The sequence below is a fragment of the Charadrius vociferus genome, unplaced genomic scaffold, assembly GCF_000708025.1.
Source record: "Charadrius vociferus isolate BGI_N301 unplaced genomic scaffold, ASM70802v2 scaffold611, whole genome shotgun sequence".
NCBI lineage: Eukaryota > Metazoa > Chordata > Aves > Charadriiformes > Charadriidae > Charadrius > Charadrius vociferus.
In genome coordinates, this window is record NW_009646844.1 from 411,557 (window position 1) to 425,149 (window position 13,593).

A 13,593-nucleotide genomic window follows, 5' to 3' on the forward strand; every position below is an offset into this window, starting at 1 on the left:
GACAAAACAAAAAAAAAACTCCCAACCTTGCGAAAAAAAAAAAAAAAAAAAAAAAAGAAAAAAAAAAACAGTCAAAAAACCAAACCTTTTAAAAAAAACCCAGACCCTCAATAATAGAGGATCTGGTCTGGAGGGGCAAAAACCAGCCAGGACCATCAGCTGTAATCAGCAGAAGGGCTGAGCTTTTGCAATCAGTGGAGAAAGGGGAGCGGGAGGCGTAGCAGGAGGGCTCAGAGAGCCGTGGCGTGGCAGGGTTGGTTTTTTCCCTGCCTTGGCAAATGAGCCTGACCCTCTCCCAGTCACCGTCCACAGCCACGGTCGTATATGATAAGGCTTAGTCTGACTCTGCTGGAGGGATGTTGGCACTCGAAACACGGCTGTTGACTGCAGCCAATGTCTCAAAGTGAACGGTTTTGGCAAATAAGGCTTTGTAGGGTTGTGTGGGTTTTGGTTGTGGTTTGGGTTTTTTTGGTTTTGTGGTGCTTTGGTTTTTTTTTTGTTTGTTTTTTTTTTTTTTCTCCCCAGGTAATACCAAAGGTTTCAGCCATGCTAATTCCTTCCCCCTGGCAAGGATGCTGGCAGAGCTGGCATCTCCTCTGCTGGTTGGAAAAAAGACGTCAGGAACTGAGAGAGGGAAGGAGGGATTTGTCCCCGTGTTTCTAGAAAAGGGCCAAACCGCAGCTTTTTTTCTTTCTCCTTTCCTTTTTTCTCTCTTTCTCCTTTTTCACTTTTTTTCCTGTTCTTTAACGTAGAGATCCCTTGCTGGAACGTGCTTTTCGCACCGGTGCTTTCTGAGCCTTTTACCTGGTGTATTATATAACCCCATGGGAGATGCTACGGCGAGGCCGTAGGACCCAATTGCCTTTGTTCTTGTGATGGTTCCTGGGGGTGTTCAGAGATAGAGGCCCCTTAAAAACAAAAAAAAAAAAAACCAAAAAAAAAACCAAAAAAACAAACCAAAGCCCAACCCATTATTGAATGCTTTTATTATAAAACCCCAGCTATTTAAAAAAAAAAACACTTAAAAGCTCCTTGGCACAATTGGTGTCACCGATGGATTGCTTTGACCTCTCTTCCGTCGCGACTTCGCAGTGTGCTGGGTCGGTTCTTTGTGCTGTATTGCAAAGGCTGATTCCTTTGGCAGCGCTATTAGAAATTAAAGAGAAAAGTTGTTTGCTTTAACGTAGAGTTATGAGACCTCTGGCAGATGCAAAGGGTTGCAGCGAAAAGCGCCGTCCTTGCCCCAAAAGCTGATAAGAGAGCAGCAAGAGGGGAGCGAGGAGGCAGCCAGGGACCACTGGGGCTAAGCGAGGAGCTGGGGAGGGACACCCGTGCTACTGGTGGCTCAGGACCTTCCTGCTGGGATTTGGCTGGGCTTGGGGACAGCTTCAGGTTGTGTTGTAACACGCCAAGCGGAGGGCGGTTTGCTTTTTGCTACCATCCCTCCCAAAACTGAGGTTAGGGAGTAGCTTGAAGGGGAACCTGGTGGGTTTTTGAGTGGTTGGAGAGGCTTGTGCTGACCCAAGGGGGAGGTTTGAAAGCCTAACGATGCCAAATGCAGCCCAGGACTGCAGAGGACGGGATTGCTGGAGCTCAAGGAGCTTCCGAGGGAGATGGGAGGCTTTAGGAGAGGGCTCTCAAGGCGAGATGCAAGGCCCGTGCTGTTCCCCTAGTGTAGAAGCCTTCAAGGATATCCTCTGGAGCTCTCATGGAGCGTGTTGACAATTTAGGATGATGTTTAACGTAGCATTACTGAGCTACGGGTATTATAATTACTTGCTCGTGTGAAAGTTTATCCACAAAGCTTTTCTGCGAGCACAGAGGCACCAGCGTGTCCCTGACAAAGGTTTGAAGCCTGCTTAGGGCAAAGAGTGCCATGAGCAGAGCTGAGGGGAGGAGGCAGGTCTAGGAGAGCATAAAGAACATCCCTTTAGAAAGTCCTTGGTCCTTCCAAAGCAGAGAAGGGGAAAAAGGAGGGGAGCATCACACAGCGACTGCCTTGTTACTCCTCACAGGAGCACGTGCAAAGGCTAACGAGCTTGTGGCCGCATGGCTCATCCCTTCCTCTGCCACAGGAAAATCTACCCAACAAGGTCTTTTATGGAAGGCATGTATGGATGTATCTCAGGCCAAATGCTCTGAGCGGGGCTTTATGCCTCCAGCTTCAGCCTGGAGATGGACTGCATGAAAGAAAAATTCACTTTTTTATTTTTTTTTTGGCTTACTCCTGGCATTAGGGACAAGCGTGGTGGTTCTTCCGTGTGGCAGTGGGGGCAGATCACCATGTCCCAGTATACAGGGTATGGGTCGTGGCAAGGGAGGGGCTGGGAGGGAAGTGTCTAGGTAAGTCTCTGAAAACCTGTCCTGCTCTTTCTGGGTGTCTTGCATTGCTCTCGGGGATGAAAGGTTTAAGGAATGAGAGAGAAAAGGAAAAATTTGTTATTTTTAATATGAGGATGCATCTGAGCCATGTCCAACATGATTGCTTTTGTAGATCCACTTGACAAGCTGAGGTTTTGAAAACTGTTGTTAGAATTAGGCTGTTTGTGCTGTGACTTAACCGATGAGGCTACCAGCCCAGACTATGTCCCGTGCCGACGTTCCTGCCGTACCTCACTCTGCCTCCACCGCCTCATCGCAGCCTCAGACTTTGCCGAGGCTTGAAAGGTCTCTCCAGCTCCGGGTGGGGTTGTTCCTTGGGGATTTAGAGGCAAAAATAGCTAATTATCATTCCTTCGGTAGCGCAATGTAGTTCATCGTGCCAGGAGCAGGTATTTAAAATGTGCAGTTCCTCTGGGGTATCGACTTGACACTGGTGCCTGCTCGCTTTGGGGGTCACCTCTTCAAAAGCAGTTCCTCCAGCCTTCGTTTAAAATGGGGAGACCGTGTGTCAGAGCGGGAATTGGTGTGCTGTGTTTTGGTGGTGGGGTTTGTGATGTCTTAGCCTTCTAAACGAGGGGTGGTAACGCTATTCTCTAAGTACATCCATTGTAGGGATCGTTTAGCTTATCCCCATCTTCAGACTATACAGGCAGAGGTACGAGGAGTTGGGGTCTGTGCCGGCTGATGGCATTCCTGGTGTAACAGCATCGTGCTGAGTAGTGTGCGCTGCCCTTCTCCCCCAAGCACTGCTTTTTTTGCCAAAATGAGTCACCTGAAGGTCTTGAAGGTCATGTCTGGAGGTTGAGGTTGACCGGTGCACCTCGTTCAGAGTTTGGAGTCAGCCAAAGGAAAGCTCGGGCACGTCGGGGGTTGCAGAGCACACGCCTTAGATTTGGAGCTGTTGGGCTTTGCTGTCCTGGGGCTTGTCTGGGGGAAAAGAGGATGGGGAGAGACACTTAGGTGGGCTTAGAAACTTGAGCTTACCGAAGACTGACGGACAGTAGGTCCCTGCCAGACGTTGGCAATAAGCTTCTGACGGTGATGACAAGGAGGTGAGTGAAGGTGAGAAACAGCGAAAGAAGAGAGGGGAAGCACTGATTTATTTGTAATTGCTGTGAGTTCTGGTTAATGTTTGTAAACTGTAAGTCAGTGATGCTTAAGAAACAAAGTTGGGCCAATAATCCATTTTCTCAGCTGTGAGCGAGGGCAAAGCGGAGGGCAGAGGAGAACCGAAGTGACCCACGTGAAAAGAATAGACTTAACCCCGTTCCTCAGGCGAGGTTCGGGGGGATTAAGCTGGATTTGTGCCCGTTTCCCACCACGCAGGTGCTGCCCTGAGCCGAAGGGTTTTGGCTTAGAGTGAATGAAGGGAATTCCAAAACATTGCTCCCTTAATTCACCCAGATGCGCTCGTCAATGCAGCCGGTGAGCCCTGGTCCTCTGGGAAAATCCTTTTCATTAGGAATCCTGCTAGATGAGGAAACGGCACGACGTGAACACAGTCATCCCAGCCGACGCACCGAGATCTCGGCCTGCATTAAAGAAAAGCAAAGCTGCTAGAAAACAACCCAAAAGTTGAGCGATTCGAAGAGCTTTATTGCCACAAACGAGCCCTCTATGCTTTAATCACAGCTCAGAGGGCACGTTGCTGACCGGGAGAGGGGAAGAAATGGTGGAGAACTGTGAACCGAGAAGACAGTATCTTGGAAAAAAAACCCTTTTCAGAGCTGCCTTTTCCCCATCACCTGCATGGAAGGTGCTGGGAGCAGATCTGTCCATCCTTTCCTCAGGGTGGGATCTAAAACTTTTAATTTAATGCCCCCAAAAATGACAGTGTCAGTAAAGTTACTCAGGGGGTGTAATGCTTTATAACTTCCCCCGCCGGTGGCCAGAGGCAAGGATTACTTGCCTCTCTTTCTGTCCTCAAGAGGCTGATGACTTTATTGGCCCTTTTCGTGCTAATATTGCTTTTCCACTTCACAAATAATGGCTGGGGGTGGGTGTGTGTCTGTGTGGTTAGCATAGTCTCGGTAAATTCAGAGCATCAGTCCTCAGTCTGTGTTTGGCTGTGAAGGATGCTCTTTTATTATTCCAGAGCTGAACATCGGTGTCTGGTCTGACACGAGGTGCTTCTTCCCTTTACAAACTTTGCTGCGTTGCCAATTTTTCCTCTCCTTTTTGGGGCAGGTTGGCTCCTGATGCTCCGTGCACCCATGGGAGTTTATTCACCGCGGTACCTCAGGGCTCTCATGATAGGACGAGGGGTAATGGGCATAAACTTGAACATAGGAAGTTCCATCTTAACATGAGAAGGAACTTCTTTACTTTGAGGGTAGTGGAGCACTGGCACAGGCTGCCCAGAGAGGTGGTGGAGTCTCCCACTCTGGAGACATTCAAAACCCGCCTGGACGCTGTCCTGTGCAACCTGCTGTAGGTGACCCTGCTCTGGCTTGGGGGGGTTGGACTAGATGATCTCCAGAGGTCCCTTCCAACCCTGACCATTCTGTGATTCTGTGATTCGTACAATTTTTCCTGCCATGAGGTCTTTGCCTCTGACCTCCCCAGGTGGGAAAAACCTTATTGTTGTAAGAAGGTGTGAAAAACAAACAAACAAAAAAAAACAAACAAAAACCAACCCAAATGTGCCGTGCAGAGCAAGAGGAGCATCTTCTGCTTGTCGCAGAGGGCAGGCTCTGTCCTGGGGGTGCCTCATCCGCAGTGCGGGCGGGCGGCATTGGGGGTGACGGTGACACAAAGCTGCTCTACGCGTGGGTGCAGCGCTAAAGCAGGGAGTTCTCGGGCGAAAGCAGGTAAAACCGGGGTGTTGTGTGTTGATAAAATCCGTTTTGCATAGCGTGCGTGCCGGCAGAGATGAGTTTGGAGTCTGTGGTTCATACGCCGTTCCTTACACTGGGTGAACTGGGAGAGTCGATGCTTTCCTTCCCGTTTTTTCCTCCTTTGGGCTGCTAGATTTCCCGTCCTTATTGTATGTCTTAATTAGCTTGGTCTAGCTCCGTTTGCTGGGTTTTCCTGCTCCAGATGTTGAAGGAGAAGTCAGTAAGTCTTCATCAATTGTATTAAAAATATACATGTATATTCCCCCACGTGTTCCTTTGCCTGTTCTTTCTGCCTGTGAGCGCCGCAGAGGTGGTGGGAGACGGCAAACTGGGGTGCCAGCTCTCGTGGGAGAGTTGCATCCACATTGCTGGAGTGCCTCCAGGGGAACCATGTCACGACATGGCTCAACGGAAGCGCTTCACGCTGCAGTTTGCTCTTTTAGCACGAGCGTTTCAGCAAGAGCAAAGCCCGACGAGGAGACCTGAGCTGAACTGTTATCGATCCTTCCTCCGGTAATAAAGCCATCCACAGGAAGACAGGGAAATATATATATTTTTTTTTTTTTGAATCGGCGCAGCTGTGTGGATTTTGCTTTGGCTCATGTTGAGAGCGATACCTGTCCGCGGGCTGCTGCAGAGGCTCTCACAGGAGTCTCTTTCTTTTTTTTGATGGATCTTTGGGACCTACAAATCCCAGACTTCAAAGAGAGGTTTTTCGCTCTTATTTTTCCGAGGACAAATTACTCACTCCACCTATGGTCAGAAGTGGTGCCGCAAAGGGCGCTTTTAGCTTTTCTACCAGAACAGGGGGATAAATAAGCAGTAAAATAAATAAATAAGGTGGTAAAGCGGGCAGGTCTCTATCTGCCCGGCTAAAATGGCAGTGCAGGAGATGGAGGAAAGAAAGGTGGTCCTCTTTATAGGAGCTCACGTGCCAAATGAGAGGGTCTTTCGAAGGCTCAAGATGGTCATTGAGTGCATGGGGGGAATAAGAGGAGGTAGCAAGAAGTCCTGGCGGTGAGTTGATGTGAAAGAAAAGCCCAGTTTCTCCTTGGCTAGCTTTCTCCACTGGGTCCTCCTCCACGGTGGCTCGAGAGACAGATACCGGGCTGGGATGGCGTGAATAGATAAGCATCCACAGATTGCGTGTATATATTTGCAGTATGCTCTAGAAATGAATGCAACAGCTAATGATTCGTGGCTATTATTTGAAGGGCCCCACTGTTACAGATTTATTTGTCATTTCTTGTAATAACGCCGATGATAATGAATTCATTTGTATTAATGCGGGTCTCGTGGACTTCCGTTGATATTCCGCATTAATTAATGTACCATTAAAAGAAAGTGTCACCCAATTAATATCAAGTGGAAGCAGTGCTGCCAGTGTCCTGTCGTTAGGGTTCCATTTGTTAATGCATTGTATTAACGCTCTGCCTTAATGGAAGTCATTTGCAATCCGGAGCGTCGCCCCATGGGCTGCCGTGGGGGTGCCAGTTTGCGGCGAGGGTTACCCAGATGAACCGATGGGGACAGGCTGCCGTTAAGAGTAACCCTCGTTACCGCCTCGTTACCTCTCCCGTCCTCCCCGGCTCCAGCACGGAGAGCTGCCGGCGGTTGGTGTGCTGCTTCCAGCCATCCTTCGTCCCCAACTTAAGGGCCAGTGCGTTAACTCAACCCACCGTGGTGACGTCTCCCCGGGTTTTGAAAGTTGAAAGTTAGTGGCGACCTGCGAATAAAAAGGGATGCAAAAAGTGCGGTGTGACTCCCAAGCAGAAGTTGGAAGAGGAATTTCTTCCCTTCCCCCATAACGTAGGTTGGTCGGTAGCAGTAAATGACACCGGTGACTTGATTTTGCCGCTGAATTGTAATATTGAGGGAAAGGATAGTGGACAGTCTTCTGCGGCTCAGGGCTGCCTTCGCTTCCCTGGACAAACCCTGCCTCTGCCAGCGCTGAGAGCAGAGGTAGGAGTGGAGACCTTGACTGTGGCCACCTGGACCCACCCGGTCCGTGCCCACCGTCTCCAGCAAGATTACAGCCCGAGGGGTGCGGGGCCATCTGCGGTGTATGCCCTTGCAAAAGAGGGGGGGAGGATGGCTCCGAACGCCCTCTTCCAGCAGGAAAAATCACACCAGCAGGAGGGAAGCGGTGCCGTGGAAGCCAGGAGCCTCTCCGACTGCCAGGTTTTTGCCTCCTCGGTGTTTGCCTCTGACTTTCAAACGTCTCGTTAGACCATCTCAGGTTTCCCATCTGCTGTCTCTGAAATTGGGACCGAGAGAATAGCAGCCCGGGGAGGGCAGCATGGGCTGCTTCACAGCCCTTGCACCGGTCCTGCCCGGCTCCTCAAAGGCTGGAGGCGGATAATGGGCAGAAATGGGAGAGAAACATGGCTTTTTCCAGTGGGATTTGGCTGTAGGCGCTGAGTTAGCGAAGTGGTGGCTGCTTTGCCGCACTTTTCTTCTGTCCCCTCCCAGTGCAGTGGGAAAGTCGGTTTGACAGGGTGATCCCCCTTCCTAGGAGAGCTTTTTTTTTTTTTTTTTTTTTTGGTTCAGATATCAGACTCTGTATTTTCACGTTAAAAAAAAAAAAAATATAGATATGGGTTCAAAGCAGTTGCCAGCAATTTGCTCGGTGTCGATGGGCTGCGCCCTTTTGTTGTTTACCCATCTCCCAACCTCTGTGCTTTTACCCCTCCAGATGATTGGTAAAAAAAAAAAGTCAAATAATGGGAAGAGACCTGCAAGCTCCCAGTAAGAATCTGTTAAAAAAATACACTCGCCTGATAATATTCCTCGTTTACGACAATATTTTGAGGGCTACATGCTAGCTGACGGTGTTGGTTTTGAATTATTCGGTGTGTTAATCAACCTCACAGCGCACCGAGTCACGCAGCGTAAGGAAGGTGATGTATGTGACTTTGATTCTGTCACCTTTTTCCACCAGGGTTGTTGTCTGGTAGAAAGAAGAGAGAGAATAGAGCAGGACCTACTGTCTGTTAGTCATGTGGGAGGTGTTAATGGTGCTACTTCCCTTTAATTCCCTATCAGCCAAGGGCTACGCTGAGGTTTTCATTATTTCACCTGGAGTCGATGTGGCTGTGAGGTCTGAAGTCACTCCGGTTGAAGAAGTCCTGGTGGTTGGGCTGCCGGGTCTGCTGCCGCTCCTCGGTGTTTGCAGGGCTGCCGAAAATCGGCAGGAATGGTTCCGCCGAGCGCCCCGGCCATCGCCTTTAACTCTCTGTTTAACTCAGCTGTATCTCATGCCATAGAGCTCTTCCTCACCACAAGAAGGACACTGAGGTGCTGGAGCGTGTCCAGAGGAGGGCAACGGAGCTGGTGAGGGGTCTGGAGCACACGTCTGATGAGGAGCGGCTGAGGGACCTGGGGGGGTTCAGCCTGGAGAAAAGGGGGCTGAGGGGAGACCTTCTCGCTCTCTACAGCTCCCTGAAAGGAGGGGGTAGCCAGGGGGGGTTGGTCTCTCCTCCCAAGTAACATGCGATAGGAGAAGAGGAAACAGCCTCAAGTTGTGCCAGAGGAGGTTTAGTTTGCATATCAGGAAGAATTTCTTCACTGAAAGGGTCATCAGGCGTTGGAAGGCGTTACCCAGGGCAGTGGTGGAGTCCCCATCCCTGGAGGTATTTAAGGGTTGTGTAGATATAGTGCTGAGGGACACGGTTTAGCGGTGGGCTTGGCAGTGTTAGGTTAGCGATCAGACTAGATGATCTCACAAGTCTTTTCCAATCTAGGAGATTCTGTATAGTGCTTTTCCTCCCCTCGCTTTCTCTTCCAAATATAACCCCATCCTGGCTGAGCGCTTGCGCCGTGCGCGTGGGACAGCAGCCAAAGCCAGTTGGGAAGTTGTAAACAAAAGGAGGAACGTTGTTTCTTTATTTTCTTCTTTGTGGTTCCTTCCTCTCCCACCTGCCCCCTCATGCCCCTACTGGGTTTGCCCCTCGAGCCACGCACTGCAGAAGCGACGGGTGCCCCAAGGGGAGGTGACAGAGCTGCTGTTGGTCCAGTTTTCGGGGATGCCGTGCCGTAAGTCACCCATCCCAGCCCCGTGCTGGCAAGGGCAGAGTTATCATCGGTGGGAAACAGGGTAGCTCTGGGCCGGAAAAACCCAGCAGCTTTATCCCGCGGGATACCAGAGCATCCTCTGCCTGCTGAGTGCTGTTGTCCTGCCAGGGCGGCGAATTCCCCACGTGGGTTGGGATGTGTCGGCCGTGAAGAAGGGCGCTCAGCTCTCCGGGCTGTTATCCGGGCGCTAATTCAGCCTCTGGCTCCAGCAGCGCGTCTATTCCAGCTGTGTTTATGGTGTTTTCAAAAGCCCCTCAATTGAATTATAGCTCTGCGGTGGCCGTTTGCCAGTGTCACCCGATAATGAGGGAGGTCACTTAATAGAGAGAGCAACAAGAGATACATATTAACGAGAGCTGATTGAAAGGTGGGGTGAATTTCAACCAAAAAAAAAAAAAAAATTTAAAAAAAAAAAAAGGAAATTATCAGGTTTTAAAATCAAACTTTGAAATTGGAAATTGCTTGGCTTGGGCTAGCGGTAATGCAATTAATAAATGTAATTAAACGTGTAATAAAGAATAGGGGAATTGGGAAGTCTGCGCACATCCGGGCGAGCGTGGGAGGGACCCAGCCTGGCAGCGGGGCTCTTCTGAGCCACAGCCTGGGAAGGGAAACCAAAACCTGGGGCTGCTTTTTCCTCTCGGCACGGCTTGGAAGAGGGGCTGGCGCTCTTTCCGCCTCTGCAGCCTTTTCTTTTTTGTGCAGCAAACGAAACCCTGATGGGAATAGGTGACTTAAATCCATCCCGGGCAGCCCGGGGAGGAGTGAGCCGGGATGTCAGCGGTAGTTAAGTGGAGCACTTGGATTCAGCACCAGCTCCGTTTCACGGCGCCTCTGAGATGCTCTGAGGCATCGAAGCCCCTTTCCTGCCCTGCGATGGGTTGGGATGGGTGAGAATCCCTTCGACTTGAGTAGAGGGGAACGTCTGAGGTGGCTTTTAGCAGAGCACAAAGCTCCTTTCTTTTTTTTTTTAACTCTGCCCTGAAAAGAGCCGCCAGGACCAGCAGCAGGGAATTATTTAAGAGTAATAGGTTGACCTACAATATAACGGGAGCACGAAGCAGCGAAGCATCTCCTGATGGGAGCGGTCGGCTCCTGCCTTGATGGCAGGGACAGCACGGGAAGGGGGGGGAGTGGTGGTGGAAAAAAAACCCACCAGGAGCCTGAAAACAGGGCTGGCGAGACAGTTTGGGTGCTCCAGCCCTGGCGCCCATCGCTGTGTGCCCCCCGGTCCGTTTGCGTCGCCTCCTCTCATCCCGTCGACCTTCAGACAGCTGTTCGGCCAGATTGCCTGCCGTTTTTCCGCATTATTTGCACGGGGTACGGCAGGCGCGCATCCGCATCCTAATCATCTCTTCCCGCCTTCTGCCGGGTGACTTTGCCCCGGGAGGGTCAGCTGGAGGTCCTCTGCGTGGTCAGCCACAGGAGATGGGCAGCTGCCTTGGAGGGGGAGCATCCCCAAATAATTCTTCCTAGCGCCCAAGCGAAGCTTTGTAGGTTGGAAAGGTGGATCCGTTTAAGGGAAGAGAGCAGCCGAGAAATTAAATCCCACATCTCCTCTGCTTCATCTCCCGCTTTTGCATCTATCTGACCTCACTGTGGGGGGAAAAAAAAAAACCAAGGTGGTGCCACATATTTCCCCCCCTCTCAGCCCTTTGCTGGCGGGGCGGGCGGTGTCAGGCAGGTTGGATGAGACGAATGGATCAAGGCGCGTTCGAGGTGTTGGTGGCCCGTGAAATGGTTTCGCTATGGTGGAGAGCTCGGGAAGGCGGCGTGCGAATCTTGCTCCGGTAGAGGGGCGAGCGGCGGTCTGCCAGCCGAAGGGGGTTTATACGCTCTGGGAGCAGGCACGGCGGTGAAACGGCACGGACGCCGGCTTTTCTGCCAAACAGCCTTTTCTCCTTAGCCCTATGTGGGGGGAAAAAAAAAAAAAAAGAGGTCACACATAGCTTTACGTGCGCCTTAAAAATTGTCCCCCCACAAAAGTTTTCCTTGATTTAAGGAGGTGGGATTTTTTTTTTCCCCTTCTCACCCAACCCGTCTCTGGTCCTTGTTGTGTTGACGTGGTCCTGATGCTGCGGTGGTCCGACTCCAGCCCTTGCCCCAGCAGAGCTGGTCCTGCAGCCTTTCGGGGAACGTTCGGTGGCAGACAGCAGGAGATCGTGCTCCCATATTTTTAGGGAGCTCTGCTTCAGCGCCCCTCGTGTTCGGCCATGGCATCTGCCCGGGAGGGCATGTGGCACCTCCAGAGGTTGCGTCTCCCCCAGGTCACAATCCGTCTCGTATTGCCGCCTCGCGTCGGAGCAGCATCCATCAGAAACTTTATTACTGATAAATTTTAATTTGTACAGATTTATTTGTTTTTATTACATTTTCTAGCAGGAGTCACAATAAGGTATTAAAGACTATAGGTGTGGCCAGAGAGCGATGTGTAAATATTTTAAAATTTCAAATTTTAATATTTTACTTTTTTTTCTGAGGACCTTTTCTTCAGCCCTTTTGCGGAGAATATTGTAAAAGGCTTTGGCGTCCCCGTTGTCAACGTGCCAGGGTTGAGGCAGGGCACATCCGTGTCTGGTCACTCGTGCTGGAGGGTGGCACGGGAGGTGACAGCCCAGGCCAGGGGGGAGGTGTTTGCTGCGGTGGGCCATGCTGGGGCCCGTACCTATGAGAGATTTTGGATGAAAAAACAACTTTTCTGGTCACTCGAAGGTGCGTATCGCCTTGTACTGCTGTATGGGCGTAAGAGAGGTAAAGTCTTGGTCTCTCCATTGACATCTCCTTGTGCAGCAATAGTCTTTCATGTTTGGAGGAGGTTTTAGGGTTGTTCATTCCTTATTTTAATCCAAGTCTATCTATGCTATTGGCGATCCACTGAAACAGAGTAGTCTCACGATGGTTAGAGATTTTGGCTCTTGTACCTGGCTGCTTTTGGTTTGGTCTTCCCGGTGCTTTGGGTATCCCTGCGTCAAACACTCTATTACCACTCGGCCTTTCTTTCTGGTGGACAGGACCCCAGAAACTTCTTCCTATAAGATTTTCACGAGAGTTTGCGGCGAATTCTTATTCGTTTATGGCAAAATGAGGGACGGCCTGGCTTCCTTGCGCCCCTCGCACCGCATCCGCACGGCTCCGCGGTATTGCAGCCGGTTCACCGCAGCTCTTTCCCGCCTGGACCAGCTTTAAGGGGGGGACCAGGATGCTGGACCCGCTCCCGTTGAGCTCCGGGATGAAGGATGGAGTACCGGAGACAGGTCGGGAGTGGGTCCCGCTCCTGTTTGCCCTCCTTCTCCTCCTCCACGGGAGGCATCTGTCTGCTGGTTTATTTTTATCCCGCATCTGCTGGCGTTGTAACAAAGATTTAATGATATGACACAGTTTTGTCACCAGTTCTTTTTTTTTTTTTCTCTGTGGTGAGCAGCGAAGCTTCATCGCTGGCTGCTGGAGGGAGTCGAAAGCCTTAAAAATGACAAAATTTGGCGGCTCGTGTAGAAAACTCACCTGTTTGCCACAAGCACCTGTAGGCTGTCATCTGTCTGCATTTCAGGGTTTTTTTTGTTGTTGTTTTCTGGACAGAAAAGAGAGAATTTGCTATTTTTGCCTGTCGGGGAACTAAGCATAAACCACGATTAATCTTTGCTAAGGAAGAACAGCCACGAGGGACGCGCGGAAGAGTCCTATAAATGGGCCAAATGCTGAAAATGCAGAAAAACGGTCTCGAGATGGGCTTTCCAGTCGCATCTCCTCGGGACGTGCCCTCTGCCTGTTATTTACCGCCAAACCAGCACCCAGCCAGTTCTGTTTATAGGGAGCTTTTTGCTCCATTGTTTAGACGATGGGCCGCATCTTTTGCGAAATAAAGACATCGGCCTCCTGCTGAGTAATATTTTGAGCCTGTTTGACCCAAAAATGGCAAGAGGATTTTAAAGACGTACTTCTCGTGCTTTTTAAGGCGGATGATCTGAAATTCCTCTTGAATTTGAAATTCCTTGTGTCTTGCCTGGGCGTGAACGTTGAAGATGAAATGTCTATTTTTATTTTTTTTTCCCCTGTCGATATGGGATGTTTGCATCCCACAGTGGGTTTTGCCTTGCTGGAGGTTTTGTCGTTTGTTTGTTGGGTTTTTTTTAATTTTATTTTTTTTTTGCTTGAATTTGAGCTGGGGAAAAAAAGAAGATACGTTACCCAGAGCGCATCTTACAGGTCTGCATCCTTTGACCTACCTGCTCTCGGGAATAAAGGCAGGGATTCGGTCGTGAAATTTTCCCACGGACCTGTACGCTTTGGGCAGTATCAGAGA

General features: G+C 50.3%; 1 protein-coding gene across 1 annotated transcript in view; it reads left to right on the forward strand.

Annotated features, from left to right (window-relative positions):
• Nucleotides 1–13,593, forward strand: part of CDH23 (cadherin-related 23) — a 223,734-nt gene that overhangs the window by 88,728 nt on the left and 121,413 nt on the right. The window lies entirely within an intron of this gene.